At 38.2% G+C, this 26,580-nt stretch overlaps 1 pseudogene; it reads left to right on the forward strand.

Moving 5' to 3' along the window:
- The first annotated feature begins 1,730 nt into the window (after positions 1-1,730).
- On the forward strand, positions 1,731-16,606 carry LOC127151011 (ribosomal protein S7, mitochondrial-like; annotated as a pseudogene).
- The last annotated feature ends 9,974 nt before the right edge of the window (positions 16,607-26,580 follow it).

Below are 26,580 nucleotides of genomic sequence, written 5' to 3' on the forward strand. Positions count from 1 at the left end.
AAATGGTTTCAAAGCTTGAGATAACAGGAAAGTCATAGATCTACAAACAAGAAGAAGTGAATATATCCTTACCAATGAAATAGAGTGAAGTTGATTTATTGTAGAGTTTACGAGGTTAGTCCTACCCTCAAGAGCATACTCATCCTATCACTCATCATCTGACTTGGTGTAGGAAATGAGAAGAATCTAGCTCGACTCGATATCGATTAGGAAGCTCCCCCGAGTAGAAGAGTGATCAGTGGAATAAAATATATAAGAGGAAAGAGATTAATTAACAAGTCAATAAACGAGGCTCAAATATCAGAGAGAAAGTTGGCCTCGATAAACAAGCCTCAAAGAATGTTCGTCCAAAATCACATTCAAAGTAGGGCCTTTACCTTCGTCACCACTAAAAGAGGCAAATTTCTAGGTCTTGAAAAGGGAAAACAGAGAGAGTTTCCTAAAATAAAAAGAAAGCCTACTGTATTTTTTTCCCTTCCTAAAAAAGTGTTGTGATGTAACTCCTACTGAACCTCTGTTTGAGGACTGAATCCCTCTCCCTCTGGTCTAAACTTCTCTCAACTCCTACGAAGCCTCTCCCTGGCTTTCTTTTTGCTTCGCACAGTCACTTTCTAATAATATAGTTTTTCAGTGAAATAGAATCAAAGCACCCAACTCTCATGCAAAAACCTCAAAAGGCTGACAAAGGGATAAGTTCTTCACAATATCGGGCAAATACCCTTCTTGCATGCCCTGTCAATTCCATTCTATGAGTATCTAAACTCACTCCATGATCAAATACGAGTAGAACCTATTCTTTTTCTACGGGATAATCTTTCTTATATTGCTACCTCTTTCGAGATATGTAAGAGGATAGAAATAGGCTAAGGCTCATTTAAGTTTGTGGGATTTCCTTCTTGTACAATCACGAGGTTAAGCGAGGGTCAACTCTGCATCCTTAAGTTAATAGGTAGGACCATTCCAAAGGACTCTGAAATCCATATTCACTTTCTTTCTTTTAAGGCTTCTTTCTGTTTCTCTTGGTATTCAGAGTACACCCCTTAAGAAATTCCCACTGTGTTCCAAGTCTGATGATTGATGTTGTACGGATTCTTAAAAGACCTTCCCACTTGGTCAAGCCACAATCCTTCTTCAACATCAAATTCCTTTAGACTGATGACTTCACTTATCAAGGGAATTCCTCTTTCAGTGACGGATACTCATACTTAGGGAAAGAGATGCTTGTCATACTGATGACATTCAACAATAGGCAAGACTTCAAAGAGAATGAGAACTACTCTTGAATTGAAAGAATAAGATATAAATCCTTGCATTAATGTTCTTTGAATCGAAAGACTCGCCGTCGGCTAAGTCAACCTTTTAAGTATGTAATCTTCTGGTTCTTTAGCCTTGAGGAAAAGGGAGTACGAAAGGGAAAGATTGAACGAGTCTACTATAAGCCCAAACAACTTTGACTTAGCTAGATTGTGAGAAGGAAATCCAAGGACAGCAATTTATAGAAGAAGCTTGGAAAGTCCAAGCAAGGCTTAGAGGCAAAGTTTAAGCTGAGAGCAGATGGAGCCATTGTCAGAACTCTAAAGAAGACTTATTAGTGGCCTGGGATGAAGCAAGAGATAGCCAAATATGTTGATAAATGTTTGGTTTGTTAACAAGTTAAACCAATGAAACAGAGGCTAGGAGGACTTTTTAATCCTTTGCTAGTGCCGAAATGGAAATGAAAGCACATTACTATGGATTTTCTATTTGGATTACCCCGTACTTCTTGTGGACATGATGGTATATGGGTGATAGTAGACAAACTCACCAAGACTCCGCGATTTATACCTGTTAGAGTGACGTCTACATTGGATCAGTTAGCCAGATTATACGTCGACAAGATTGTAAGTCAATATGGAGTGTCGATATGCATAGTTTTAGATAGAGATCCGAAGTTTACTTCTAAGTTTTTGCCTAGTATGTAGAAAGCATTATGCACAAAATTAAGGTTTAGCACAACTTTTCATCCTCAGATAGATGGTCAGTCAAAGAGGACCATCCAAACCTCAGAAGACATGTTGAGAGCATGTGTCCTTCAGTTAAAAGGAAGTTGGGATACCCACTTATCACTTATGGAATTTGCTTACAACAATAGCTATCAGTCTAGAACTCTTGTGTGCTGGAACAAAGTACGTGAACGGAAGTTAGTTGGTCTTGAGCTGGTGCAAATCACGACAAACAGTATTAAATTAATTAAAGAGAACTTAAAAGTAGTGCAAGATCGAGAGACTTGGAATTCTAGGTTCAAGATCAAGTTTTCTTAAAGTTGTCTCCGTGGAGAGGTGCCCTTCGTTTTGGAAGGAAGGGTAAGCTGAGACCTAGATATATCGGACCTTACCAGATAATAGAATGAGTTGGGCCAGTAGCTTATCGACTTGAATTTCTAGCAGAACTCGCTCGAATACATGATGTTTTTCATGTGTCCATGTTAAGGAAATATATACCAGATCCATCACATGTGTTGCAAAGGCAACTAGTTAAGTTGAGGGAAGATTTGAATTACAATGAAGAAGCAATTCAGATCCTCGACAGAAAAGAACAAGTTTTAAGGAATAAGGAGATTCCACTCGTAAAGGTTTTATGGAGACATCAGGGAGTGGAGGAGGCAACTTGGAAACTAGAAGATCAGATGAAGAAGAGATACTCGACACTTTTCAATTAGGGACTTCTAAATTTTGAGGATAAAATTTTCTAAAGGGGAGGTAAGTTGTAAACTCCAGTCTTTCCTATTTCATTTTAGATTTTAGCTAATGAAAAAAATATTTATTAAGTTAAGAAAAAGGAAAATTAAAAAAATTAAATAAAAAAATTAAAGGAAGAGAAAGAAAAAAATAAAAAAGAAGTTTTTTTTCTTAAAATTATTCATTTCTCCAACTTCATCATTTCTTTTCCCATTTTCATCGTCTCCTCTCAAGGGAAAGTAAAACACATGCACCAACAGTTGAGCAAGGAAGAAGAAGGAAGGTTTTTGTGAAATTAAGGTTAAAAAGGAAGAAGAGAACCTTGGAAAACTGAATGCTATGGCAAAAGTATGATAAACACAGACCACCTCTAGTGTTCTGATTGGTTTGAGCTACACAAAAAGAATTAAGAGGTGAGGTTTAAATTTACTAAAAGCTAATTTATTTTTTAACAAATTTTATGAAGAAAGCTTGAGCAAATTCTGATGTTCATTAGGTGAATTTTGACAAAGAAGATAATGCAGGTTGTTTTCACGCGACATCAAGAGATCTCTGTTTCTTTTAGTATTTCACGGTGTACCGCTGGAGTTAGGATCTCTACTTTGTATGGTTAGAAAGCTTATTTAATTTACTACAACTGCACTTTCTATCTTATTTGGTATGGTGTAACTCAGGTGTGGTTGTGGGTTAGTTATTTCAGAGCTACACTTAATGTATGTTATGTGTTATCTAGGTTTTGTTGTCATGTGTTGCATGTAAAGTAATTGTGTATGAGATTAGCTTTTTTATCAAAATCAAGAGTTCAGCAGAGTCAACAGATATTGTTTTATGATGAACGACCTCAGTCTACATCACGCTGTCTTCCGGACTAAGCTAGCAAGTGATTCAAGAAGGGTTGTGACATTTCAATTGGCACATCAAGGGGGACAGAGGAAGGTAAGGAGAGTAGTCACAACTTAGCCTCTAGTTGATTATTCCTTAAACTTCTACATGAACCAAAAAGTCATTTAGTTTCTAGATGCACCCGATTGGGGAAGAAGTCGCTAGTCTACTAGATTAAAGAGGTTATAGAATATCTCGACAGAGAGGTTCAAGGCACGAGAGGCATCCGCTTAGTCTTTTGCTCTTGCATTATTTATTGCAATAAGAATGGGAGGCTTTTTCTAGTCTTTCAGTTGCATAGGTCCCACCCATCTGAATGGTGAGGTATTCATAACTTATGGAAGCACCCGATACCATTTACCGAATTTCATCTGAAAAGCATAGGCTAACTGAACCTTATCATCCTTAGAGCTAAACCATTAAGAAAATGGAGATTCAACCTCTCCAAAGGAGTCTCATTCCTTTAATGAACTCCACAGTTCACACTTCCAAACGAAACCAAGATGCAACCGAGTAAATGAATCTGTTTTCAGCAGTTCGGGTTGAATAAGAAAATTATTTGCCGTTGAAGAAGGAAATTCGGTAAGCTCTTTCATGCGATCTAGAAAAGTGGAAAGTTGGACAACTTGAAATTTGATTTACATGAGATCATAAGATAAATGGAATCAACAACGAGTTCATAAGTTAACTCGTCGAATTGCTTATAGAACTAAATACTTATTCTTAAGGCTAAAATAGTAGGTTCAATGAAGATTTCAAAGCCTAGGCGTCAAAGTTCTTTGATATAGAGATAAATCGCATTGCCTAATGTCTTCTTATTAACTTTCTTATAGAAAGAGCCAGAAAGAGAAAGCTATTTATTGTCTGAGTTTCAAGTTCAATTTCTCATTCCACTTATTCGCCAACCGCATAGTGCTTTCTTGACTTTCTTTCTTTCTCCCTGCTTCTGATTATTAGAATATCTAAGGGCTTTCTCATTCAACTCTTTTCAACTCTCATATTACATTGAGCCTTGTTCGAAAATTCTTTGCTCCTCTTCTCTTTTGATAAGGAGACCTCTCAACTCATCTGAAGCTTTCTTTTTTTGAAATCAGATTCTTTGAGCCTCGCACAAAAGAGAGAGAAATTTTAGAGAAGAAGGGAGATTTAAAGTGAAAAGCCTTGTGCTCATCACATGCTGACTCATATTCTTTTTGTGAGAGATGATAGGTAATTGAATTTATTCTATATATAAGCTAATAGCTTTCCTTAGAAAAGTGGAAGGGTCAAAGAATTTGAGAGGGGTAAGGACCGCTACATGGGAAACTAGGGTGGAATAAAAGATATTCTTTTTATCTGATATCATCAAGCCCTAATTCACTAGTGGGTCAAATCTCGATGAGATTTGTTGAAGGCAAAGTTTTTGGAAGACAGATCATTAGAAGTAAAGGAGGAGGCCCCTTGTTCCATTTCTTCCAAGTGACTCAGCCTCATACCTTCGAAAGAAGAGCAGCAACCCAGTGCAGTTAGATTTAAACTCATAAGCCACTCAATATAATTCATTTTATTCTTTTTTCCATAAGTGTAGTTAGAATGATCAGGATCAAAGGCTCCATTTCGATATCATAGCCCACATAGCGATTATCAGCAGCTTGACTCTGTAGAAAAGGAAGAAGTACGAATCGGCATTAGTATATCCCGTAATTAGGTTTTTGTGTCTAACTCCAAAATGAGTGAAGGAGTTCATCGATCGAAAAAACTTTTTTAGCCTCTTCTTCTTTAAAGAAGCCTAGTAGCAGTAGTAGGTGTAAGAGCATGAGTTAAATTTCCCTATCCATAAGGTTATGAGCTAAGAAGAAGAGGAAGGCGGAATAGTGGAGGACTACTGAACTCAAAAGTTCTACCAGTTTCAATCGGAGACCGCGTAGTGGGCCTGGCCGTCTAGGATGAGAGTGAATATGAGAGATAGGATATCTTATTTGAGGGTGCACGGTATGAGATCATTCCTTTCCATCTTCTATCGGATAGAATGGGATCAACTGGAGAGGTCGAGTGGCCCTATAAAGAGGAATTTCGACTCTACTCCTCGGACTGAAGGAAGGAAGGGAGGATGATTTCAGGTTTTTTGATGTCTTTATACTTTATCTTTCATATTTTTACCGCTCCGTAGGCCTCAGAATCTTTCTTTACATGAGGCTGATCAGCCATCCAAGGACTGATACCTTTTCATTAGAGAAGAGTTTTGGTATAGAAAGTCTCAAATTCAGGATCTTACATGGATTTCAATCAAAAGGAAGTCGCACGTTCAGGGCCAGACCAATCTAAAAGCACTTATAAGGTACAAATAAGATCAAGAAATGTAAGCAGATAACTCGAGAACCTAACCATTGAATAAGTTTAGGTTAAAAGGACAGAATCTATTTGCACCATCTCTATCCCCATCCTTAACCTACCGGTATTTTCTAAGTCGGTAATCATAGGGCATAGCTGAGCAACGGTCAATACACCTACAACTCACATCATATTCAATGCGTTCAATGTCCAATTATTCAATGGTTTCAGAGGATGAATCAAAAAGACCAAAAGCGAAGGCGTAAAGAATTTTCGATGAATAGATAAAGAGAAAAAGCAATTGGTCTCAAGAATTCGATTGCATTATCAAGTCACAATGAAGGGATGAAAACCCTTTACAGCGGAAAAAATACAAAAACTCAATTTTAATTGGAACCTTAAAAATACCAATACATTGGCACTTTGAAAAAAATACAGAGAAAAAAAAACTTACGCTCGTTGACGACTCTGAATCTACCAATCACCAAATTTTGGGGCACCACCACTTGGAAACCTTCCTATTCTCTGATTGAGATGGTTTGTGGGAACCAAAATTGGAATAAGGGAATGAAGAGACTTTTTTTTTTCAGAGAGAATGGATAGACTTCTTCGCATAACTCACTCCTGTAATTTTTTTTGTTATGCAAAAAAAAGTTCCCTCTGAAGAAGAGGGAAGTTAAAGAGAATAACTGGGAACGTAGGAAAACCACCCACGTTCCTTATTAATTTAATAAATTAATATTAAATTAATATATATTAAAGTAATTAATTACTTAATTATATAAATTAATTAATTAATTAATTAAATCATATTTAATTAATATTTCATTTAAATCATATTTAAATGAATATCTCTCACATAACCTATAGTTTTAATTTAATTAATTTAATTAAATCAAATTTAATTAAATCAAATTAAACTAAACTATTAATTAATTCTCCAATTAATTAATTTCTAAATTAAATATCTTATATTTAATTTAATCCATAATTTGAATCATATTCAAATATAAATTTCTCTCATAACTTATAGTTTTAATATGTATCATATACACATTAAATTTTAGCTTATAGTTTTAATATGAATCTAATTCACATTAAACTAATATTTGAACTTATTCAAATATTTTATTCTCTCATAATTTAATTTTGAATCATATCCAAAATTAAATTTATATAATAAAGTCTAATTAAAATATAAACTTTATATTATAATGTATCAATATACATTATATTAATTCCCAAAGTAAATTTGAACAATTCAAATTACAACCAATATAAATAAATCTCATTACTCTTTATGAGCTAGGAAGAGGACCTAATGGACCTACAGATCAGAAGCTACAACGATATGAGATTAATTGGCTAAACTCATTAACCACATTAATCAATATTCGTTAACTGTGTGTATACTCCACTAAAGACTCACAGTTGAACTCTTCTCATTGTAAATATATTTCTGTGTCCACGAATATAGACCAATACCAGTAAGTTAGTCCTTCACAAGTGTTCGTAACTCCAGCTGGGTCAAATTACCGTTTTACCCCTAGGTTACCTCTAGTCCTTAAATACATGTGCTCCTCTAATGAACAACCTGTTTATGGTCCAACCACTAAACAGAAACCCCTCTCGTGCCATAGAGAGGGTAGGGCCCTTTGTTCAAGTCCCGGAGACACCATTTAAGGGAACACTTATCTACTTACCCTAAAGGTGGGAAAGAGTGAATTTCATCTTGTGTGATTATGTTCCAGCTCTCAACTCGGTCTTGTCCCCAAAATGATAAGAATATTGAGTCGACAATCTGGCCACTCTCACTCGTGCAAATCAAAGGACAATCCTCGCAAACAGGAGTTCATAATACACTCAGGATTAAGACTAAGTTACCTAGGTCATCCTAATGAAATAGCAATCCAACTAGTTAACGGAGTTACATCTAATGATTACTATTTCGTGGTCCAGTCTTATGCAAACTCATTGCATAGGATACCCTCACTCGCATGTCACATACATGAACGCATTTGATCAATGTGTCTGTATCAAATACAAAGTGAGCCGTATCCATAGTGTTAACAGGATAAGGTACCCAACCTTAACCCTATACTATAGACCCTTTAAGCTGATCTTGAACATTGATCCCTGTATGTCTCTACATACTGTTCAAGACTCATCAAACAGCTTAGGATGTTAGTTTATTGGATTTAGGTTATTAAGACAAAACTAATAAAATAATCAATAACACTTATTGAAATTAAATAATAAAACACTTTATTAATGACGGTCAATTGATTATATTTACTATCTACGAGTTTTAGGACATAAAACCCAACACACAATTGAAGAGATCGATGAAAATGAAACCTATTAGTGGAGAGCAAGAAAATTCCATAGACCATTAAGACTAAGGAGTCAAATCTCGGGACTAAATGAAAGACGTTCGAACTCCACTTATTAGATCCTTCCAGAACTCGTGGTGGGTATACCATGAAGTTAGAAAGGGTGTACTCATAAACCAAGACAAATAGGCTTTCACAAGGACATCGGACCAAGCGGTCCCTCCGTATCATCAAGAATATAGAATCAAGAATTTCAGTCTTTGGTAAAGGCTTCATACCTCTTATTCAACTCAATTTTTGAAGACCTCATAGCATTTTTGGGACAGGCTATCATTTCTTTATTCTTTTTTCTTTGGAGAGGTCTCAGCCTCCTCCGAATCTCGAAGTGACCTCTCATTCTCATATTCATTCTTCCTCACATTCAGAAAAATGGAATACTTATCCATATGCTTTGGTACACCGTGATCTGATATATATAGAATCTCTCTTTTCTATATAGATATAAATAGATATGATCCTTTGGAATGAAATCAAAATATTTGGAAAGGAATGAGAGTTGCAGATCTTCAAGGTCTACAAAGAAGAGGATTAAATCGAAAAGAGAGAAGAAAAGAATGAAGAAAAGGAAAGAAATTTTCATTATCTACATAGAACTCAAAAATCTAATCAATTCAGAAAGAAATATTCCCAAACTATAAGGGTTCTGACTTGCACTGCTTTGAAGGATAAGGAGCAAAGAATCAATCTCCTATAGAGCCTTCCAAACCTCACTCAAGTTCAATGAGCTTTGAACCTTTCTTTATCAATGAGTTTCTCAATTCCTTGCCTTTCAGTCGAGCCTCTCCTTCTTAGTCGAGCTACTTCGCACCTTTTAGGTTTATATGGATTTTAGACTCCTTCTACACATCTGGACCCTTAATAATTGCCTAAATGACCAAGGCTTTTTACGTAAATTAATCAATAAGGCTATTGACAAAGATTCAACTCCTCAAAGCTAAGCAAGAAGGAAGAAGAACTTCTCCAGTCGATGTGGTCAGAGGCCTCGTGGCAACTCCTCTCCCGAATTCTTTGAATTACTACTTCTTATAAAGGTCTTCAAGGTAAAGTGCTGATCTACACCATCAACCCGAGGACATATTTTGATTTGAGACCTTTTCTTGATCTATCCTTGCTTAAGGGGTTAGCCACCTCTACCCAACCCACTCTTAAACTAAAAGAACAAAGGGAAAAAGTCCTCTTCCAATAAGGAATAGAGAGAGAATACTTATTTCAAATGATAAGCATAGACCTTCCCGATCCGTGTGCGATCAGATATCTTCGAAAACTCTCTATCCAGGCTTCCTTTTCCTTATACTTTATCAAAATCAATCGTTTATTCGTGCCTCTCCTTTACAGTCTAAATATGATAACCTCTTCTACCTCAATGAACAAGGAGGGAAGGGTCTTCCAGTTACGAGCCCTTGTTCATTGATCTCTTTCTAAAAGATATGAACAAAGATAGAAACAAGAAAATAGACGTTACTTTGCTCCTCTTTTTAGTGGTGATGTGTAAGCACCCTATTTGGGAATCAAGCATCTAATTTCTACTTTTGCAAGAACTGACTCAACTACTTCTTCTTCCAATACTACTGCTACTTCTGCAACTACCAAAAGAACTCAATCCGGGTGAGCTTCCTCACCATCGACTTAATTTACAAAGCAACTTCTAACCTCGCACCTCGAAAGTATGAGATCTCACATCAATCGGAATCCAATCCATCGGGGAAGTTAGTCTTGAGCAAGAGTCATCACAAGGATCGGCAGTCGGAGCAAAGAATGCAATTTGCTTATAGTGGGCTAAGATTGAATAAGATCAGTTAGCATCTCGAATTCAAGTCCACTGCCCAAGGTACCTCTAACGAAAAAGAGGGACTTAGATTGAAAATGGAAGAAGATCAGCGAACTCTTTTAGGAATGATAGGATCATCATCAGACTGAGGGAGAGGAAGATATCTCTTTTTCAATATGTTTCAGAAGAGGTTATAAGTAGTTGTTCAAGGCTCAAATCAAAAAATAAAGAATTGAGCTTTCTTCTTCTTGAATAAGAGTTATTGTAGTTGTAGTAGCGAGACAGCTATGTCAAAGTAAGCTAGAATAGAGAAGATGAAGATCAAGTCGAGTTCGGGTCGACTAGCGAGACCACATTGAAAATTAGTAGTAGGAAGAGGCATTCTCTCTTGAATAAGTGACTAGTGTAGAGAGATTAGTCTCGACCAAATAACCCGTTGAGGAAGAAGGAAGAGATTCTCTTTCAAGCTAGGGAAAAGACAAATGGGAATTGTTATTAACACAGTTAGAATGAAAGGAGTCTGTCTGCTTCAAGCTCCCAAGGGGAATGAGAAAACCGTTTTCTAGTGTTTCCAGAATTCATTCTTTTTTCTACGATAAGGAAAACTTTCCAGCTAGAGTCGACGACCGAAGTCATCCCATATAGCAGGGGATCTCATTCATTTTCCGTTCCAAGATCCTTGGAAGTTCTTATTATTCCAGTTGCTTCGCTTCTATCCTTTCCAATACTTTCGATATCACGCGAGTCTGACGGTTAAGGAGTGGGACAATGGTTTAGGTTGAAATCAGTCAAGGAATCTATATATCAGAATAGAAGTCTCAGTGAAGGTTGGGAGAGGTGGGACCTGTCTGAGAAAGCAAAATGAACCATAATCGTGGAAGAAGCAGTTCTTCGTTTTCCTTTATCCAAACCGTATAAGGTTGAAGTTGTTGGGGAAAGAAGGAAGAAAAGCGATTATGAATAGAATCTATGAACGAGAAGGAAAAATTGAAAGAGATCAAAGGAAAGCAGACTGCCATCTCTCCATCTCTTATCCAATAGAATCCATCCTAAAAGAAAAGTGTGATCCCAAAGAGTATGAGTCAGCTCCACCTCCTAAGATTAAGTCTCGACCCTAGCAAAGGGAGAAGAAGAGAAAGGGTTTGGGGGCTCAGTCCCAGTTATGGCAAAGGGGCATTTCATTCATTCCCTCGGTTGGTTGGAGCCAGGGGCACATTCAGAGTAATTACCTCTTTCAAACATTATTCTATGGAAATTCAGGCATTCTATCTTTTGAGGTGTGGAAAATGAGATGGATAGTCACGGGCACGAGGTTCGAAAGCTACGATTTATGCTTGTGACGGATGGGGTTCATTCCAAACCTTCTTTCGAAATCCTAGCAAAAAGAGAGGGGAAGAACTAATCCTATCAAAGCACTCTCTGCACAGAGTGGACAATACTATTGAAGGTGTCTTTAGAAAAAAAGAAAGCTCCATATGAGTTGACAGCTTCGACAATAAGACAAAATTGTATGATGGTTGGATCAATCCTTGGCTCTTATTCGTAGTGGAGAGAGGAGGGGAGGGTGGTAGTACGATCCTACCTCTTTTTTCGTAAAGAAGATCGAGTGATTCTTTGCAAGTCAACGGCGAGGGCATTAGAGATCTTCCCTTGAGAAAGAGAGAATTCAGAGTTCGTCCTATCTCTCTCCCTTGTAAAGACGATCAAGCCTATGAATATCATACCTTTTCCCATTCGGTTAGGAATATCATAGCAAAGCAGCCCATCCTAATCAGACTATGAAACTTTCAAGAGAGAGAGATTCCACTGACCCTAGCTTCCGAGAATCCAATCCTTTTATATCCCCAAATAAGCCATTGATTGGGTAGAATCTCTTCAGAATGCACTTTTGACTACTTTCTTCAGTTTCTTTTCCCTTGGACAAAGTGGATAGTCGGACCTCTGAACTCCACTCTCCCTATGACTATATTGTTATTCATTCGAAACTCATGAAAGAACCTCTGATGTAGGAAAGGATAATATCTCTTTTTGCGGACTCTAAGCCTCCATAGGACCAATTCAAGAAAACTCTACGGCCTATAATTAAAGACATAAGAAAACCTTTTCCTTGAACTTCTCACTTCCAAATAGTAGGTTTACTAAGCCTCAATGAACAAAAGTCTTGTCTGATTTTTTTGCCTTTTCTGTGCGTTCTAGCAAAGATGAAAAAATGCAAGTAACGGCGCGAAGTAAAGAGACAGTGAAGGATTCCTTAGATAGAATTTGAGAAAAATAAGGGGTTGATTTTGAAGTCAATAAACAACTTTAATCATGAAATCAGAAAAGTCTGAGAAATAGTCAAAACACTACTTCTTGAATGGAATAAAAAGCTGCTTAGTCCGGCTAGAAACTGAAAGCTTATCTTCTTTCATTGCTTAACACATGCATTCTTTCATTCTTAAATCAGTTCTCCCAGATGTAGGGGGTCAATTGAAATGAAGTTTAAGAATGAATAAGAGTGAGCATCAAGAAAGATAAAAAGATGGAAATCAAAGGTTTCAGAAAGGGCTAACAATACAAGAGTAGGGCGCATGGGTGCTGCTAGATCGTATCGGAGTGGCACATCAAGTAGGAGGAGCTGAGTTTACGAGAAAGAGTCAGAAAGTCAATGAACAAGGCTCGACTAAAAGAAGAGTGATAAGGGCTAAGTTAAAGATTCCACATATCCGAAGGTTATGAAATAACTCGACTGTAAGAAGAGGATTTGTCCGTTAGGAGTTGAAAGCAAAGTCATTATCCCTTATTCTTAGAATGAGCCCTTAAATTAGGATTCTGGAATGCTAGCTTTCTTTGACAGAGGACTCTCCAATCTACCTTATTCACTTTTCATACCAAAAAGAGAATTCAAACAACGCGAAGCGGTGGGAACTCATAAGCCAACAGCGGATGATGCTCATTCTCCCACTCCATTGCCTGGCCCTTTATCATAAAAGAATGCAGTTCCCTCCTTTCAATATGTCCCAAAAGTTTGAGATCTAGCGTTCGCTTACATATGATAAGAACTTCTCCATAAAATGCATGAACTGGCATGAATCATATTTCATTGATCCTTCGGCTACTTTCATCCTAACTATCAAAGAAGACTATTTATCTTATATATGTCTAGCCTCTTTTATCCATGAGTTCCAGAGGTCTCGACTTTAAGGAGATGAGGCTCAAAGAATGGTCGAGAGGTCTGTTAGGAGTCTGAAAGCGAAGGTTCGACTGAAAGGAGTCCAAGATTCAAGCTAAATCAATGAACAAAGGTTAGAGAAGCAACTGGAAAGGAGTGCAAAAAAAAATCATTAGATTTTGAAATCAAAAGGTCTCGACTAAAAGGAGAGTGAGGCTTGACTAAAAGAAGAGTGAGGGAGGAGGCTATGAAATAGCTCGACTGAATCAACGAACAAGGGTTGAGACAAGAGTGCAACTAAGGTTCAAAGAATTTGAGCTTTTCATTCCACTCAAAAAAGTATGAAGGAGGGACGGAAATAGCTCAACCATAGGAAGAGGGATGTAGAACCACTCAAACTTATGCTCTGCTTCATAAACACGTCCAGAGAATTCGAGCCTAGGTGGTTTAAGCAGCCTAGAAGTAGAAAGAAAGCATATCCAAATCTCTGCTCAAATTCTTTAAGCCTTTATCAATGAGCTTTGATCTTTCTCCTAAGAAAAAAGCCTAAACTCCTTTGGAGGGTTGGGTAAACTTGAACCCCATTCATCAGCCAGCCACCTATTTCATTCTTAGATTCCAAAGATGAATAACGAAGTCAGCTCTCTGAGTGCCAGAACGGGGTTGGCTGACGTCCCAGTTTCGAGGTATTTAGCGTAGGTTCACGAGTGGAAGGAAAAGTTTCTATTTACATCAAAGAGACGATGGGAATGCGGGTGCCCATGCATCCCGTGTGAAAGAAGAAGAAAGTAGCAAATTCTTTCCACATCAATCTCTAAACTCATTTCAGAGGTGCATGGTTAAAAGTCTAAAGCAATTAACCGTAAAGTAGTTCAAAGAAAATCACTCTTTCAGACTAAACTCCCGAATTTAGACAAAAGATCCCAGTAGAGAAGGGTCATAGCGGAAGTAGTAGCTCTTTTTGAGGTTGTTGTCGTTGGGGAAGTTTCAGTTACACTTCTTCTATCAATTCCTTTCCATACATCCATCTCTTTTGCATATGAGAACAAGGATTTCTCGTTCAAAGCCATGACCCATGGAGCGGTCACAAATCCCAACAGACCTTTCAACATCTTCCCAAGGCATCCTTATCTTCTTCTTGTGCATCTAATAGTTCACTCCCTTTAAGTTCTTATCAACAGTAGCGTACCAACTGCTTTCTCATTTCTCTTACATAGCTCGAGGTACTAGTCGAGAAGCGTGACCTTGAAATGTATTGGACTTCTGGCTCAAAATTGCATCCTCGCGATTTAAGGTCTATCCGTCGATCTCAGAATGTTGGCCTTTTTTGGACTTATTCCTTCTACTCGAGACATTCGTGCCTAAGCAAAATAGTCAATTCTTCTTCTACAACAAGGGCTACGACAGAACCTTCCACTACAACGACAGCAAGAAAAACTATGACTTGAGTTTCCTTCAATAAGACGGAATGAAGCCGTTTCACCTTCGAGAAGGGAATGAATAATGAGTAGTATAGGTTCTCATACAACCAATTATGTGTCAGAATCTTGAATGATTAAGCCCACGGAGTGGGAGTCAGAAAAGACGAGCCAAAAGTCTCCCTTTCAGAAGTAGCAGTGGCAGTTCTTGCTCTCCTTTCTCTTATTCTTTCTTTGCTATATCATCTTGATGACAGAAAGCTACATAAACTAGACGTGTAGTATACCATAAATCAATCCTTAGATCATTCTTTGAGCCTCATCAACAAAGAAATCTCAATACCTTCTTTGCTTCAAGATGAATGTGGATGCCCTAGGGAGAGAACTAGCTCGTACGGAGTGAGAGTGAGAATTTATGCCTTTGATCGAGAGTCATAGGCCCTTTCAATAAAGCACGCGTAGGGACACTCACCTTTATTTGTTCTTTCATTCTTTCGTTTACATTTTTTGAACACATGGATGTAGTTTGTGGTTAATAAGAAAAGAACCAAACTCAGACAACGACGATTCCCCTGATTGAGTGAGAGAGTCGAAATTCCTTATTCATTATCTGCTGAGGAACCCACCTAAAAGAGGCAGAGTTAGGTTATAAAATAACTCGACTCCCACGAGGCAGTTCAAAAAAGCTTGACCAAGAAGGAGAGGAGAGGGGCAAAGTGACTGTGAAGGAGAGTATTAATGAAATAACTCGACTCAAAATGGCCACAGAATGGTGCAAAGTAGCTCGACTAAGAAGGACAAGATCAAATGAGATGGATAAAATGAAGCTCCAGATGAGTTAAGAAGAATTTAAGACTGAAAGGTGCAAAGCAGCTCAACTAAGAAGGAGAGGGGGAGTAGGACAAGGTTTGTGACTGTAAAAAGAGGGGAGTAGGAGCAAAGAATTTTCAAAAGAGAGGCGGAGTAGGGGAAAAGAATTTGCGAAGGAAAGGCACAAAGAATCTGTGGAATGAAAGCGAAAGTCCTTATCCTTTTAATTGACAGGCTCAAATAATTCTCGAATTCCACTAGACTTGAAAGCGGAGGGGTCCAAGTGTCTTAATACTCCTAACGGAGGGGTTGAGACCCAATGAATAGACAAAGGATTAGTAGTGGCTATCATCTCAAGATTGAAGGATTGCATTACTATACTAAATTCTGGAAAGGAAACCTATACGCAAGGATTGAAACCCCAAGGATGCATAGAATCAAGGGAAAATCTAATTGGTTTACGAGGTCAAATCTTCATGGATTTTGAACTTGTGTATTGGTTTACAAGGTCAAATCTACAAGTTCTAAGAAGTTTTAGTCATAATTCCACTAGGAAATCCTCCATTTGAACCCTCTTCGGATCAGCCCCTCTATCATCTCTCATTATTCTAGACGGCCTACGGACTGGTAAGAGGTTCACTTAGAGTATACGGTAGAAGCTTTACCTAGTGACGAAAGCGGCTTCCATTTTCTCTTCAATTCTAAGTTATATGAGGGCTTGGATGGTGAGCAAAAAGAATCGATCAAGAAGTTAGGTAAACTTTCACATGAAAAAGGGTAAAAGAACGAGAGTTCGTGCTATTGTTTATCAAACTTTGAATTTCCCAACTCAAACTAAATGTGATGGAATCAAACTGATGGTTGAGGCCGTAGAGAATATAAAGCCCATATGCAAAGTTGAAAAAGTAGGAGTGGCAGGTACTATTTATGATGTCCTTGTGCTTATAGCCAGGGATCGTCAACAAACCTTAGCCATTCATTGAATCCATGAAGCAACTTTCAAACGATGTATAAGCTACTGGATAAGCTTAGAGAAATGTTCATTTGCTGAGATATTGGATGCTTACCGAAAGAGGGGAAATGCACATAAAAAAATGGAGAATCTTTATAGACTGGCTTCCACCAATCGAAGTTTCGCGCATTTCAGATGGTGGTAAAGTAGAGACCCAACCTCCGCCTTCTGATATTTTTTAGTCTGAATATAGAAAGCCAGCTTTCATCATACTCCTCCCTTCATTCATTGAGTTGGATGATAGGCTTTCTAAAGGAGGCTCGCCCCTTATACATTGCATGAAAGAACTGAACTTTGTATGACTTCTCTTTTGCCTCAAGTCGATTGAATACGAAAGGGAGAACAATCGAAAAAGAGGCCATGAATTCTGAAGTGATGGGCCTTTCACCTTCTTCCTAATGACTTAGGGAGCTGATCTGAGAAATGCACTTCAATAAAAAATCAAATGAAAGGGAGGGGATCTCTGAAATACTATGTTGGTATGGCCGGGCATAATCTGAAGTGAGGTCAAAAAGAAAGAAGAGGTCTTTGGCAGTAGAGGCGCAATAGCCCTCCCTTTTTATGTCAGAAAAGGCAAGAGAAAGAAAAGTCGAGACTCACTCAGTTGGGTACAAGGCTGTGAAGGTTTGCTCATTTCCTCACTCCACTAGGGATTTCTTTGGCTCAAGCTATCAATAGCAATAGCGAAACTCGTCCTTCATTAGCTTACGTGAAAATGGAAGAACTTCCTCACCTCACCACTAAACCGTAGTTTCTACCTTTTGATTTTGGTCATTTGTCTCCATCATACCAAGACCCGATCCACTTGAACCATAGGTGCAGCAACCATTTTTCTTGATTATGGAAGAAGGCGCTATAATATGCTTTTTTCAAGCTTTCCACCACTGAGTGAGGTCAATTCTCAGGACGGAGGCTTTCCCCACCACCCCTATCTAATCCATGCAGGTCTACCAATTTCGCTTTATCATGAAGAAATGGAATTGAGCAAACAATGTATAATAATCAGCGGCTTTGAAAGGAGAAATGGAGATTGGGATGTCATAAGTGAGAGGGGAGAGAGATGAAAGAAGAACTAGCCTCATAAGCAGTAGCTCGAGAAAAGAGAGGGAGATGAGCGTGTAAAGCCCTAGAAAGGAAAGAGGGCGCGAGCTGCAAGCTTAAAACTAGTATTTCCAAAAAGAACCTTTCACCGGATGATAAAATAAAAGGCAAACTTTCAGCTAGTAGAAGAAGGATTGAAGGATTTCCCTATAGGAAATTCAGTTGTGGATACATCAAGGCGCGTTCTTCTAATTCTGATGGTAATTCATTTCATAGATTTCTGTCATCTCCTGTAGCAAAAGTGCCCTTATTACAAGCTAAATAGCAGGTTATGCAATCGGCATCGATTAATTTTCAAAAGAGTTGGCACCTTAATGAAACTCCTAAAAAAGTTCAATCCAAGGAATTTTGAGTGGAACGAATGATCTATACTTTCATCCTACATATTCCCACTTAGTGGTCGGACCTCTTTTATCCACTAAATAAAAGATGGAACTCAAACTTCTATCCAACCATCTACTGAAGAGAGTCAAAGAAATTGAGTTCTTCTTTCATTCTCAATTCATTCACTATTTGTCCTCTATCCATGGGTTCCTTCTTCTAACCTTTCTTTTTCTCTGAAAAAAAGATCTGACCTTTTCTCAAATTCTTTGAGCCTCCCACGTAGTGGGATCGAGTGAGGTGCTTTGGCTTGCTGTCTGTGTCTACTATTGTAAGCTATAAGGCTTTTTCCTAGTTGGTTTTCAAGTCAACCTTTGGGTAGACGATATATCCAAGGTACGTAGCTCTCTAAAGAGCTTTGGGAGATTATCTTTTATAGGGCCCACAAGCTCAAGGATAGAGTCATAGTCTGACACAGAAGTTGATTGAGAAACAAATGTCGACGAATCTTAGTTTTTTATGTAGTTTATTTTCTTTTTCAAGAGTTTCCTTAAAGAATATATAACGTACTACATAGTTCAAGAGAGAGAATCAATCTTCAGTGAAGTAGTATGCCCAGCAATCGCTCCATAAGAGTCTACCACAGCAGGGCCCAATCATTCTCAAATAGAAAGATCCTGGCTCAGAAGGAAGGCGTGTTATATGCTTCAGACATGCAAGCAAGTCAAAGGTTGTTTAATCAAAACATGGGCCATAGGCTTTCTCTTTCTGAAACTCTGAATGGCTTACCAGAGAAAGCTTTTTCTCTAGAGAAAGAGTCAAGGGGGCTTCCACGGGCAATTATGTAACCGCAGGCAGCTCAGACCAAGTCTGATTCTTTTTATGCCTTCCATTATAGCCTTCTTTTGGCGCACTAGACCACTTCAATCTTTCATCGACAGGGTTTCTTCTTAAAGGAAAAAACTTCCATTTGGAGACCGTAAGGCGAACGATCATAGAGCACTTTCTCACTTTTTTAGTCAGATTAGTGTGAAATTCTCCTCTACAAAACTCTTTCTCTTTTTTTAGGGCTTGGGTACGAGAACATAATATTCATCAATCCGAGTCGAAGTTTAGACCGCACACAGTAGTTTGACCTATAGAAAAGACCATTTAAGAGAAGAGAACTCATTTATGATTCCAGCCGAAAAGACTAGTCAAAGGAAGGATAAAAAATGTTATATATTTCAAGAGCAAGATTAGTTGTCGATAAACAAGTCAGAATTGCCTCAACTCAAATTGATGGAATTGGACCTAAAAAACCATTTAGGTTCGTTATTGATTAGGTATCAATGGGAACATAAAGATCAAAGAGTTAACTAAGTACCAGATCGACCAAATTGAACAAATGATAGGTCAAGATCATATTGTTCATTGGGAATCGAAGAAGGAAGAACGAGCAGACATCAAACGATTCATTTCTCTTCCTTGTTATCGTGGATTTCGACATTAAGATAGATTACCCTTACATGGTCAACGAACTCATACTAATGTTAGAACTTGTCGTAAGTGAATTTGAAATGAAATCAGTCTATCGCTTGTTAGGAGTTTAAAATCGGAAGATAGGCTTTTCGCAAATTCTTTACACCTAGCAGAGGCTCCATAAGAGTTGAGGGTCCACCATATTAGCTTTCCATTTGATCCACGAGTTCCTTCGATCCATGAATATGGATAAAAGCAAGTCTAGGGGCGGAGTAAGCGTGAAGCAAAATGACTGTGAAGGAGTGCATTATGAAATAACTCAACTCCAAATGATAAGGATCAAAGAATTATCTCTGAATTTGAAAGCAAAGTCCTTATCCCTTATTCTGTGAAGGAGCCCTTTATTTTTTGAAATAACTCGACTCAAAAAAAAAAGATCAAAGAATTATCTCAAAATTTGAAAGTGAATCCCTTATTAAGGAGTGCAAGTTGAGCTACTAAATAAGGAGAGGGCGTCCGGAGTAGATTAATTAGACAAGAAGTCAATGAACAAGGGCTCGACTAAATCAATGAACAAGGTTGAGACAGGAGTACAACACTCCTTTCTATCGAGCCTTGTTTATTGAGGACCTTTTTTTTTTCTTATGCTCTGCTCCATCACTCTTGTTAAGTCGCTTTCCAATATTCACTAATTTTTTAATATGGATTTATCAAATTCTTTGAGCCTTAAAAGTCGTTTCGCTTCGCACCTTCGGATGGACCCTTATTTATTCCATATTAATATGTCCTTAATGAACCCCTCTATGGGATTCTTTGAGCATCCTCCAGACCACTAAAAGCCTAGGCCTTCGGACCACAGATGAAAGTCTAATCTTTTTTCCTTTGCACTCCTCTCCTCACAAATTATTTCTACCTCTCCTTCTTAGTCGAGCTGCTTTTCACCTTAGAAGTTGCTTCTCAACTCCTACGGAGCCTTGCTCTCCTTCGCACATTTCAGGTTCATATGGATTCTGATTCATCTTAAGCTTTCTTTTAGGAAGGATCAATCACAATGATAACTTCAATAGTTCACTTCCATTTTTTCTCTGGTATTTTAGCAGTTACTAATAGATGTATACGTATAGTATGCCTCCTTCACCACTCCATTAGTAGCTCGACTTCATCTGCAAAGCTAGAGCTTCTACCTCTGATGGCTTCACTTTCGCTCATGACTGGTATATGGATCTCTTTCTTTATGTAGTGGTTGGCCTTATGCTTGGCTAGAACTAGTTGCTTCCTGAATGCCTCTTAACTTTAATATGGTCCAATCTTCTTTCCCTCCCCTCCTTCCTTGTCTTCAATAGAGAGTAAGCAAGTGACCTTGCTTGCATTCATCAAAGGGTAGTTTTCGCGCCCTTTCTGCCTACTTCAACTGATGTGATGTGTCTTCAATATTGAGTCTTTTTCTCTCTTGAAAAGTTCTCTCTCTCTTTTCTTTTCAGATGGAGAGGATGAGCTGGTCAATCCTAAAATCATTTATAAGGAGCCGGATGATGAAGCCTCCTTTTCAGATAAAGAAGTTTCTGATGCGACTGGCAAGAACCAATCTATTGTGATTTTTAGGTTCGGTCAGGTAGTAGAGGCTAAGGAGAGATGCTTTCCATCAGTCAAAAGTAGATATCGCCCCCCATGCTCCTCATGTCCACTTACCAAGGAATAGGAAGGGAAGAATTGGAACCAGAGCTAGTTGGGGTAAAGAGTCATAAGCGTGGTACGGGTGAGAGAGGATGTGCTCGTACGGTTCACAGAAGGGTATGGTCAACTCATTCATTGTTGGGAACTTTCACTCCTCTATATTCGAAATATGCCTTTCTAAGAGCATTACGATCTGTAGCTCAAATGGTCCCTTATGAAGTCTCTATTGGTCTAATTCTTATTGTGCGCCTTGTAGGATGAAATAGACTAATCCATATAAGAAGACTTTGACTTGGACAAACTCCCAACAAAAGGATCATACAAAGGCCCACGGATGCATCGGCGCACACATAGCGAGTTAATGGAATTTCTAATCTTAGGACTCCTAATGGATAAGGACTTCGCTTTCAAATTCTTTAAACCTCTTCTACCTTAGTCAAGTTCAATAAGCCTTGAACCTCTCGTTTTAGTCTTGTCTCAAACTCTTTGAGCCTCCTTCAGAGTCGTCTTAGTGGAAAATCTATTTTTTAGCCTTTATTCATTGATTTAGTTGAGACGTCCTTCGTCCAAAGGCGCGAAGTGAAATGACTGTTAAAGGAGTGAAATGAAATAAATCCATATTGATCTAGGCAAGGAGCAAAGAATTTTCCATTGATAAGGAGATAACTAAGGGTCAAAACGACCATCAGGACCACTAATTTTCTCAAATTCTTTGTTTTAGTTTCATTTAATCTAAATGCTCCTTCTAATTTCCAAAATAAGGAATTCACTTTCAAATTCTTCCCATTTGATCCTCTCCTTCTTAGTCGAGCTTCTTCACACCTTTCAGTCTCATCTGAAATTATTTGAGCCTTCGCTTTCAGACTTCTAACTATGGGGTGGATGGAATCAAATTCCATGTTTGTGAAGGGAAATGCACAATGAACTAAGCCCCTAGCTGGCACTAACTTTTGTCGTCAAATTTGTGGTTTTGGATTGTATTTGAAATTCTTATTAGAATATATATTTGCAAAAGACCTCGAGTCTTATGATTCCAAAGATTATTATCAAAAAGAAAGGACTCAAATTCTTTGAGCCTAGGTTTTTTATGACTGAAATCTTATCATAACTAATCGCCTTCTCTTTCTCTTCTTTCAGTCGAGCCCTTGTTCATTTACTTTCATACTTAAGATCTAGTCTAACTAATTATGTAAGATCTCTCTTATAGATTAGATATATTGCAATCCCAAGCAAGACCATATCATCTCTCAAAAAAAAGGCAGAAGTTTTCTCCTTCTCCCAATAATAGCATGCCTAGCGAAGCCAGATGAATTAATTAAGTCAAATCAAATTTACATGATCATCAATCGCTCTAACGTTCTTCATCCTCTTGGATATTAGGCTAGACTTCCCCTCATAAAGGAATGAGAAAGATATAAATAAAAATTACCTTTCACGCGATTCCTTTTCTTCTTCTATGTTACCTGAAAGAGATTAATATGGATACAAACAAGTTCTTCGGACTAATTATGCTAGTCCTCATTAGTTTAATTTAAACAAAGACGTAAATAATTTGCAAATAAAGGCTCAAAGAATTTGAGACTGAATTTTGAATTTAAGATGAATAAGGAAGATTTCTAACGACTGAGGACGGACTCATGAATTCCACTAAAACGAGTTCATTGAGGCGGTAGAATGAAATCCCTTACAACACTTCTGTTGGTGGAGTATGTCTCCTTGACTCTATTGATACAAGGTAGAATGGAATCCCTTACAACACTCCTGTTGGTGCAGTCTGCCTCCACAACTCTACTGAAAGTGTAGTTGCCTCCCTAGGCAGGAGGTTCATCGATCAATTCCTCTCCTGTCCGGGTCTTTCTAACTCTTTCTTATTCCAAAACTGAGACAGATGAAAAGTGTCACTTCTTCCCCCTCTAATTCTGCCTTTTCATTCCTCACCTTGTTTTGATTCATTCATGTGAGTGGCAGCAAGAAAAAGAGGCAAATAACCATAATAATCGTTCGAAGGACTTGTTTATAACGATAACCTTGGTCTCTGGATCTGACAATCTTTCTTACCGAAGACATGACACATACTCAACTGAAAAAGCAAGAAAAAAACCTCAAATTCTTTGACCCTCCTTCAATTCCTTTGAAGCCGCCTAAAAAACTGCTACTGACCCCCACTCTGTGGGGCCTTGCTATTGCTGTAATCAGTTCCCTTTCTTATCGGGACTAGTATGCATCCCTGCCTTTTCACGAGTTGGTTACATATACCTTCCCAGTTCAACTGGTGGGAATTCCTATTCTCCTGATGCAAGTGACCGTAAAGACTTTCACAGGTTCGTGCTATAGGAAGATCTGAACCTCTCCCCCGATCCATAACCTGCATTGATGAGTTGAGCTTTCTTAATTGACGAAAGATTGAATTCAAACTTACAGAAAGATTTTTTTTAATTGAGTTGCAATGCATGAAAAAATTGAATCAAGAAAGAACTCCGCGGAGGTCCAGTAAGCAAATTCAAAAGAGGTGCAAAGAATTTTAGATATATGATAGAATACACAAGTTGCACTCCTTTTTTTAATAATGATAAGGACTTTCGCTTTCAACTCCTAACTCCCTCTCTCCTTTTGTTTTTAGTTGAGTTATTTCTAATTTGAAGGACTCCAGAATCCTAATAAGGAATAAGGACTTTCTCTCTCAAATTCTTAGATAATTCTTTGATCCTTATTGTTTTGAGTCGAGTTATTTCTAATTTGAAGGGCTCCTTCACAATCGTTTCACTTCTCCCATCTCCTCTATTTTTCAGTTGAGTTATTTCTAATCTTAAGGGCTCCTTCATAGAATAAGGGATAAGGACTTCCCTTTCAACTCCTAATGAAGCCTCTCCTTATGTTTTGAGTCGAGTTATTTCACTAATGTACTCCTTTTAAGAAGATAATAAGCTTCCCTTCACCCTTTTCCTTACAGATTCATATGGATTTCTAACTCATTCGAAGTAGCTTAATTAGGTCGGTTCAAAGAATATTGAATCGGCTATGCTACGCTTCCAGAAAAAGGTTGTCCACTACGCTGCGCTTCAAGAAAGTGGTTCCACCACTACGCTTTGGATACAGGATAGGAGAAAGTCAAAGTAGTTAACGCCTACACTTCAAGAAAGCAGGTTAACCACTACGGCTCTACCTCCGCTACGGATACAAGTAGTTGTTCCAGATAAGAGTTCCGAATAAATATATCAAGTATTTCTAGATAAAAATCTAAGTAGTTAGATAACTAAAGGAGAAAGTGGTTTCACCGCTACGCTACGGCTCCGCCTTCGCTGCTACTTGCTTGGATTTCCTTAGAGCGATATCGACCTCAGAGCGAAGCAACTTCATCATATATGGATAAATATCAAGTTGTTCCAAATAAATAGTAGTTAGATAAACAAAGGAGGTAAGAGGTAGTTGATTGTCCGCTATGCTACGGCTCCACCTTCGCTTTCGCTCAAGAAGTAGTTGAAGGCTATCCTGTCCGCGTAGCTAAAACCAAGTGGTTGACGGTTTCTATCAATCTCTGCCATCAATCAAGAATGTGCGTATTTTATACACGATTTTCCTACTTTCTTTTGGACATGTCTACTATTGCCTTGAGTCATTTTCCTCGCTAAGCTAAGAAAGAGGTCCGACCATACGTTCAACTTTTCATTGTCAGCAATATCTATATCGATCTGACTACCTAGTTGTGGCTTCACCCTGAAGTTTAGATTGGAAACGAAACTGAATAAATATCCAGAGGAGCGTAGCGACTGAATTGCTTGGAAAGCTAGCTACCCTGAAGTAAAGGCGGAGCCGTAGCGTAACGATGAAACCACTTTCTCCTTTATTCTCCTTTAATTATCCAGGGAACTACTTGATATTTATCCGTAGCATAGCAACTGAATCTGCTTGGCTTGGATAGATAGCTACCCCAGAGCGGACATCCTTAAACCACTTAATTTTGATCCAAAACTATGGAATATTTATCCCTTTTATTAGAGCGTAGCGGACACCCTTAAACTACTTTAGCAAGCGTAGCGACTGAATCTGCTTGGAAAGATACAAACCCATAAATAAATCTGCTTTTTGAGATAGCTACCCCGTAGTAGCGGACAGCCGCCAACTCTTTCAACGTAGCACGTAGCGGAGTGGTGGCTTCGTCATATAAGAATAGGATTTGGCCTGGCTGATTTGGACAAGCCCGACTCTCGGTTGGTGGCTTCTTCCTTTTATGGTGGCTTCGCCTGCTCTATAGATTTGTCCAGCAGTTAAAAAGGTTTGGGAACCGAGGAACTCGATTTTTCTCATCTATAATATAGCAGAAAAAGAATAAGAGAAACAACTGAAGAAACAATTGAAGATGAAGATGATCGCCTTGACTGCGATACATTGAAGATGAAGATGATAATCATCTAAGCTGCACCACATTAAAGATAAAGATGGAGATGATCATTCTACTGTGCGTCGCACTGAAGATGGAGATAATTGCCTCGACTGCATCGCATTGAAGATGAAGATGATGATCATCTAGGCTACGCCACATTGAAGATGAAGATGGAAATAATCATATATGTTGCGTGTCGTATTAAAAATGAAGCTTCTTGAGAGGAATTCTATCAAAGTTACCGACCGTCGAGGTCCGAGGAAGTCCTCATTTTTTTCTTTAAAAGGTTTATGCTTCCACATCTTCTTATTTCTTTTCACTTCTTTTTCAGGGAGATGCTTCCTTTTGCATGCGTTTAATGGAAGTGTGACTTTGTTTGAATGAAATTTTTTTGTCTCCCTTTTCGATGAGTCACAACTATTCATCCTTCACCATCATCCTTAACATGCTCTTCTTTGTTTTAGGAATCTATCATCACGATCCTTTTTTGGAATTGGAAAACTATAGGTTCAGAAGTCCCAAACTGAATTAAGATTTCCCTTTGATCATAAAACTGTGTTGATGGTGAAACACTTGAAGTCATTTTGACTGCAACATGATTCCTCTGAGCTACTTCATCAATATCCAGCTCGATCTTCTTTTCACGAGCCAACTTTAGAATCAACTTCTTTAACACGAAACACTTTTCAACAAGGTGACCAATGACCCGATGATACTTACAATAGTTAGGATCATCTACTTTTCCTGCTTATTCTGGTCGTTTGCATTCTAGCAACTAAATAAGTTAGTTCTCTAGCAGCTGCTCTAACATGTCTGCAACATTAGAGTCAGGAAATGGATAAACTTTTTCCTGTCTTTCTCTTAAAGTTGGTTGTCGCTTTTCGTCACCATCATGCTTTCTTTCGATTCTTGTTTCTTTTCTATTAGAGAAAGATTTCAAAGGAGTTGCATGAACAACCATAGACTCTTTTATGACACTATTTGTAATCTTTTTAGTGTCATCAATTTCACTCCTGTCACTTCTCATTTTTGGAATCAAGAAATCATTTGTTCCTCTATTGACGATACTTAATTCCATATCATGGGCACGAGTCGACAACTCTTCAAACGTGCGGGGTTTTATTCCTTGCAAAACATAAAGAAGTTCCCAATACATGCCTTGGGTGCAGCACATCTCTACT

The sequence above is a fragment of the Cucumis melo genome, chromosome 9 (assembly GCF_025177605.1).
Source record: "Cucumis melo cultivar AY chromosome 9, USDA_Cmelo_AY_1.0, whole genome shotgun sequence".
NCBI lineage: Eukaryota > Viridiplantae > Streptophyta > Magnoliopsida > Cucurbitales > Cucurbitaceae > Cucumis > Cucumis melo.